The sequence below is a fragment of the Elephantulus edwardii genome, unplaced genomic scaffold (genome assembly GCF_000299155.1).
Source record: "Elephantulus edwardii isolate Elephantulus edwardi_28Jun2011 unplaced genomic scaffold, EleEdw1.0 scaffold00040, whole genome shotgun sequence".
Classification (NCBI taxonomy): Eukaryota; Metazoa; Chordata; class Mammalia; order Macroscelidea; family Macroscelididae; genus Elephantulus; species Elephantulus edwardii.
In genome coordinates this window covers 3,434,119-3,440,257 of record NW_006399790.1, presented here as the reverse complement: position 1 = coordinate 3,440,257, position 6,139 = coordinate 3,434,119, and the positions used below count along the sequence as shown (strand labels likewise).

General features: G+C 40.3%; 1 pseudogene; it reads left to right on the top strand.

Moving 5' to 3' along the window:
* Positions 1-4,675: 4,675 nt before the first annotated feature.
* LOC102855177 lies at positions 4,676-5,346 on the top strand (annotated as a pseudogene).
* Positions 5,347-6,139: the final 793 nt, after the last annotated feature.

The following is a 6,139-nucleotide window of genomic DNA, read 5'->3' as shown; positions in this document are numbered from 1 at the left end:
CAAAATGAGTATGAATAGTTGAATGAAAAACCACTCTGCTTTGTAAACTTTCAATCAAATCTGAGTTGCTCCATAGGATAAAGATAAACAGCCTCCCCTTGTAAGGACTCATAGCCTTGGGAGGCCAATGGAGTCACTATGAGTCACAACTGACTGAACAGGAGTGACAAAGTATCCCCTAAGAAATAAAGGAAATGGAATATATATTCTTATCAAGAGAAGATTTGTCCTTTTCTACTAAACACTGATTTCGTCTTGGCTAGGTTCTTCTTGAGATGCGTATCTCTGACTCAAACTCATAATTACCAAGATCGGAAGTTAGATGCTTAGGATTAGAATGAATCACCAAGAGGATAATAACAAATTACTACAACTGAGAAAATGCTCTATGCATATGACCTGAAGATTGAAGTAGGGATGGGTGAGGGGACTCCTTTTGCTGTTATTGATATTAGGTGTTGTAGAGTCAAGAACAGCCTATAGCAACCCTATGAACAATAGATCTAAATCCTGCCCTGTCCTGTGCCATATTCACAATCTCTGACACACTTGAGTCCATTGCTGCAATCAGCATGTGTCATTCAACCTCATCTGACATCTTTCTCTCTTTTGCTGACCGTCCACCTTTCTAAGCATGATGTCCCTTTCCAGGGAATGGTCTCTCCTAACATGTCCCCAAAATGTGATACAAAGCCTTGCCATCTTTGCCTCTAAGAAGCACCCTGGTTGTACTTTTTCCAAAATATATGTTGGGGTTTTTTTGCAATCCATGGAATATTCAGTGTTGTTCTTCAATATCACAGCTCAAAAGCATTGACTTTTCTTCCTTTATGCTCATAATAGCATAGTGAGTGATGGAAAAGACTATGGCCTGAATCGGTTGTTCCTTAGTCTTCAATCTGATGCCATTCTTCTTCAGTATTTTGGAGAAGTCCCTGACAATGGACTTGCTCAAATCAGTATGTCTTCTGATCTTCTGACTACTAGTACTAAGGATGTTGATCGTGAATCCATGTAAAATGAAATCATTGACAGTTTCAATCAATCCTTTCTCTATCTATCTGGATGTTGCCTATGGCCCAGGAATAATTTTTGTTTTCTTGATGTAGAGATGTAATTGATATTGAAGGCTGTAGTCTTTAATCTTCTGTAACAAGTGCTTCAAGGCCTCCTCAGTTTCAGCAAGCAAGGTTGTGTCATCTGCATAACTCAGGTTGTTGAGTCATCTTCTGATCCTCTAGCTACATTTTTCTTCACAGAAAAAAAGTTCAAATTGGCAGCAGGGTGATAAAAGGGAAACTACCTACATCCTTCTGAATTGTTCTTGAATAGGATGAGAATGATTTTCTGGCTCAGCTGCTAAAGTGTTTCTTATAAGGGCTCAGTGAACTATCTCAGTCACAAAAAGGAAAAATATTGCATAGTGCCACTGTTGTAAAGCGGGACTAACATCAGAGCTTGGGGGAAACTTAGAGGGAATAAATAACGTATACTGCATTGAAACAGATGAGGGAGAGTACTGCTTAGGAGGAATATATGATTAGGAATTATTGTTATAACAAGAGTCCAGAATGAAAGCTGCATAGTGGATTGGACTGGTGGGGGAGGGGATTGTATAACAATGAAACTTTTTTTTTTTTTTTTACTTTTCAAAGAGAAAAGCAACCTGGGGGTGTGGTGGGCACAAAGGAAAGTGCAACTATGAATGAATGAAAATCCAAAGTCTCTGTAAACTCTCATTAAAATAATTTTAAAAAAATACAAATGGTGTGTGTCAAGTTTTTATCCTTTATCTATGCCTATACAATCTGTATGCTGGAGAAATCATCTGTGAATTTGGACTATCTGAAGAAGAATATGGTATCAAGATTGGAGGAAGGCTCATCAATAACCTGTATTATGCTGATGACAAAATGTTGCCTGCAGAAAGTGAAAAGGACTTAAAGCACTTGCTACAGAAGATCAGACTACATCCTTCAATATGGACTATATCTCAACATCAAGACCATTGACCAATAGATAACCTCATGATAGATGGAAAAAAGACTGACATTTATCATCATTCCATTTTACTTGAATTCAAAGGGGGTAAAATGTGCAACAATGAATGAAATGAATTCTAACTTTTCTGTAAACTTTTGTCAAAATGACAAAATAATATTTTTTTAAAAAGTAATGTGGATGTGTAGGGGGAAGGGTGATTAATAATTGGGTTGTACAATTTCATAGGTGGTGGGGTGAGGGAAATTGAAAGAATTTGTTCAAAGTTGTACTTTAATTTTGTAAATAAATAGAAAAATTAAAAAATAAGAGAATAAGCATTACACACACAAAAAGACATTTTAAAAAATAGGTTGGGAAAATCTATCCAAAGTAGTAAAGAGCAGTGATGTCAGTTTAAAGACTAACGTGGTCTTGGTCCAAGCCATAATATTTTCAGTTGCTTATTATGCATCTGAAAGTTGGACAGAAGTTAGTTGTGGTACTGGAGAAGAGAACTTAATATCTTAAGGATTGCCAAAAGAACAATCTGTTTCAGAGAAAGTAAAACCAAGGTGCTCTTTAGAGACAAGGGCAGTGAAACTTTGTCTCACATCCTTTGAGCATGTTGTCAGGAGGGACCAGTCCTTGGAAAAGGTTATCATGCTGGCAAAAGTGGAGAGTCAGAGAAAGAAAGCAAGAATCTCAACTAGATTAATTAATATAGTGACTGTAATTATGGGCTTGAAAATAATAGAAGTCATGAAGATGGAGGAGGATAGGGCAAGGTTCCGATCTGCTGTTCATAGGGTCACTATGAGTCATAGTGGACTCAATGGCACCTAACAACATGCGCACATACCTCTTTTTTTAACTCTGTTACTAACTTCTAAATATGTTATTGTAAGCAGAGACACTCTTTCTTAATATATGGAGTGACATCAGGACTGTGGATCTGAGGTCAGCCAATACTGTCCCACCATCTTTTTTTCTGTAAATAACCACTTCCTAAACAACATACTTCCTAAACAATGCTATGAACATTGAGAAACGATGATGTTAATAAAAAGGCTTCAGGTCTTTTGTTCATAGGGTTGCTATGAGTCATGCTCGACTCGATGACAATCAACCACAACAACAACAACACAAAAGCTACTTTTGTAGTATAACTGCAGAGTGAGTAGTTGGAAAGAAGACTGTATCACTCTCAAACCTGGAAATATTTATGATCTGATCTTTTACAGAAAAAGTTTGCTAGCCTACTCTAAATAAACAAAGTACGATATTACTGCCATACTTTGCCCTGTGCCAGGTGTATTTCAAAGGACTAGTTAAACTGCTAGGAAGGAGGATGACCATGCTCTCCTGACATAACAGACCTCAAAAAACCCTATGTACAACAAAGCACACTTGGGTTAGACTAACAGATAAGGCACCAGAGGCAGAACCGTCTCACTGGGAATCAGAAAGGAGAAGGAACAGTTCCAGACAGACACTACTGATTGGAAGGTAGAATGTGAGAAATATGAATGTAGGAAAGTTGGAGATTGTTAAGGAAGAAATGGAATGCATAAATATTGACATACCAGGCAATGGTGAAATGAAATGGATTGGCATGGGACATCATGAATCAGATAGTCATATGGAGATGAAAAGATAAGAAAATAAGGAGTTGCTTTCATAGTTTAAAAGACATTTCTAGATCTATCTTGAAATATAATGTTGTGAGTGATAGGATAGTATCCATATGCATACAAGGAAGACCTGTTAATACCACTATCATTCAAATATATGCACCAACAACCAGGGCCACAGAGGAGGAAATAGACGATTTCTTACCAACTTTTGCAGTCCGAAACAGATCAAACATGCAACCAAGACACTTTGATAATAATGGGTGTCTGGAGTGCAAACGTTGGGAACAGGTAAGAAAGATTAGTAGACGGAAAGCACAGATTTGGTGCCAGAAATGAGGCTGGAGACAGAATGATAGAATTCTGTACAACCTATTCATGGCAAACACCTTTTAGAAGAAACATAAATGGCGACTAAACACATGGTGGTCTACATAGGAATCAGATTGACTCTATCGGTGGAAAAAATTGTTAGAGAAGCTTAATATCAGGCCAGGTGCTCATTATCCAACAGACCATGAACTATTCATATGCAAGTTCAAACTGAAGCTAAAGGGAAAAAAAATCAAATCCACAAGAACCAAAGTTTGACTTCAAGTCTGGCCCACAAATGACCAATAAGAATACAAAAAGATGTACATAATCACTAATTGAGGAAATACAAAACACTAAAAAGCCCAATTCTGTATACTATTGTCATTTAAGGTTAATAAATGACCGCCATATTAAGTGTTAGCAATGGTACAGAGGAGCTGGAACATTTGTACACTGCTGTGGGAGTGTAAAATGGTAAAACCACTTTGGAAAATAGCTTGAAATTTTCTTTTAAAGTCAAACACACCCTTCTCTATGGCCTAGAAATTCTACTTCCAGACATGTGCCTAACAGAAATTAAAATATGTCCACTCGACCTCCTGACCACTCCTCATGGCAGCGGAAGCTTGGGTGGTGATTGAGCGAGCCTGGCGGGCGGGCGCCGAGCTCTGGCCTGGCCTCCATGTGCTCCCCGGGTTCCGCACTCCTAATGCTTCGCGGGTGTTGAGTCCTTCCCGGCCGGAACAATGGTGAACTATTTCCTGGACCAGAGCATGCTCAGGAGTTCCTGGGACCAAGTGTTCGCCACCTTCTGGCAGCGGTACCTGAATCCCTACAGCAAACATGTCTTGACGGAAGACATAGTACACCGGGAGGTTACCCCTGACCAGAAACTCCTGTCCCGGAGACTCCTGACCAAGACCAACAGGATGCCGTGCTGGGCTAAGCGTCTGTTTCCTGCCAATGTTGCTCACTCGGTGTACATCCTGGAGGACTGTATTGTGGACCCACAGAATCAGACCATGACCATCTTCACCTGGAACATCAACCATGCCTGGATGATGGTGGTGGAGGAATGCTGTGTTTACTGTGTGACCTCTGATAACAGTGGTTGGACCGAAATCTGCCGAGAAGCCTGGGTCTCCTCTAGCTTGTATGGTGTCTCCAGAGCTGTCCAGGAATTTGGTCTGGCTCAATTTAAAAGCAATGTGACCAAGACTATGAAGGGTTTTGAATACATTTGGCCAAGCTACAAGGTGAAGCCCCTTCTAAGACACTTGTTGAAACTGCCAAGGAAGCCAAGGAAAAGGCAAAAGAGACAGCACTGGCAGCTACAGAGAAGGCCAAGGACCGAGCCAGCAAGGCAGCCACCAAGAAACAACAGCAGCAGCAGCAGCAGCAGCAACAATTTGTGTAGCCATCATCAGCCCTGCACAGCCCTTTTACCACCACCGCACAGCAGACAATCCAGCTCCAACCCCCTAGCCCCAGTGTGATCTCTTGTTAAAAATCAACATCCAGCCCTATTTCTTGCCTAAGAGACAGGCTAGGGCAAGGGGTAAGGGTCTTGTTTGGCATCTACAGAACAGCAAGCAGGTCATCCATGGTCTGTGCTAATTCTGCATATTCCTCCCATTTGGCAGCTGAGGGACAGAGAAGCACAGACCTGCCCGGGTCAGTGTGCAAGTGAAGTGGGAAATGTTAAACTGTAAGCTCCGTGAGGGCAGGGATCTGTTTGCTCTCTGATGCGCCCCAAGTATTTGGAATAATATCTAGTACGTAATCGGCACTCAATAAATAACTTGACTTCAGTTAAAAAAAATATGTCCACTCAAGGATTTATACATGAATACTAATAGTATGAATATTCATATCCATATTTGGAAACATTGAAGTATGGAGATAGGATATAACCCTGGCATACATCCTTCCAATTTTGAACCAGGCAGTATTCCCTTGCTCTGTTCTGATAACTGCCTTCTAGCCCAAGTATAGGTTTCGCATAAGCACAATCAAGTATTCTGGGGGGATTCCCATTCTTCTCAAATTATCCACAGTTTGTTGTGGTCCATAGAGTTAAATGCATAGTCAATGAACACAGATTAACATTCCTCTGGTACTCCCTGCTTTCAGCCAAGATCCACCTAACATTAGTTCCAAGATCTCTAGTACCACAGCCTCTTCTAAAGCCAGCATGCATTTCTGGCAGT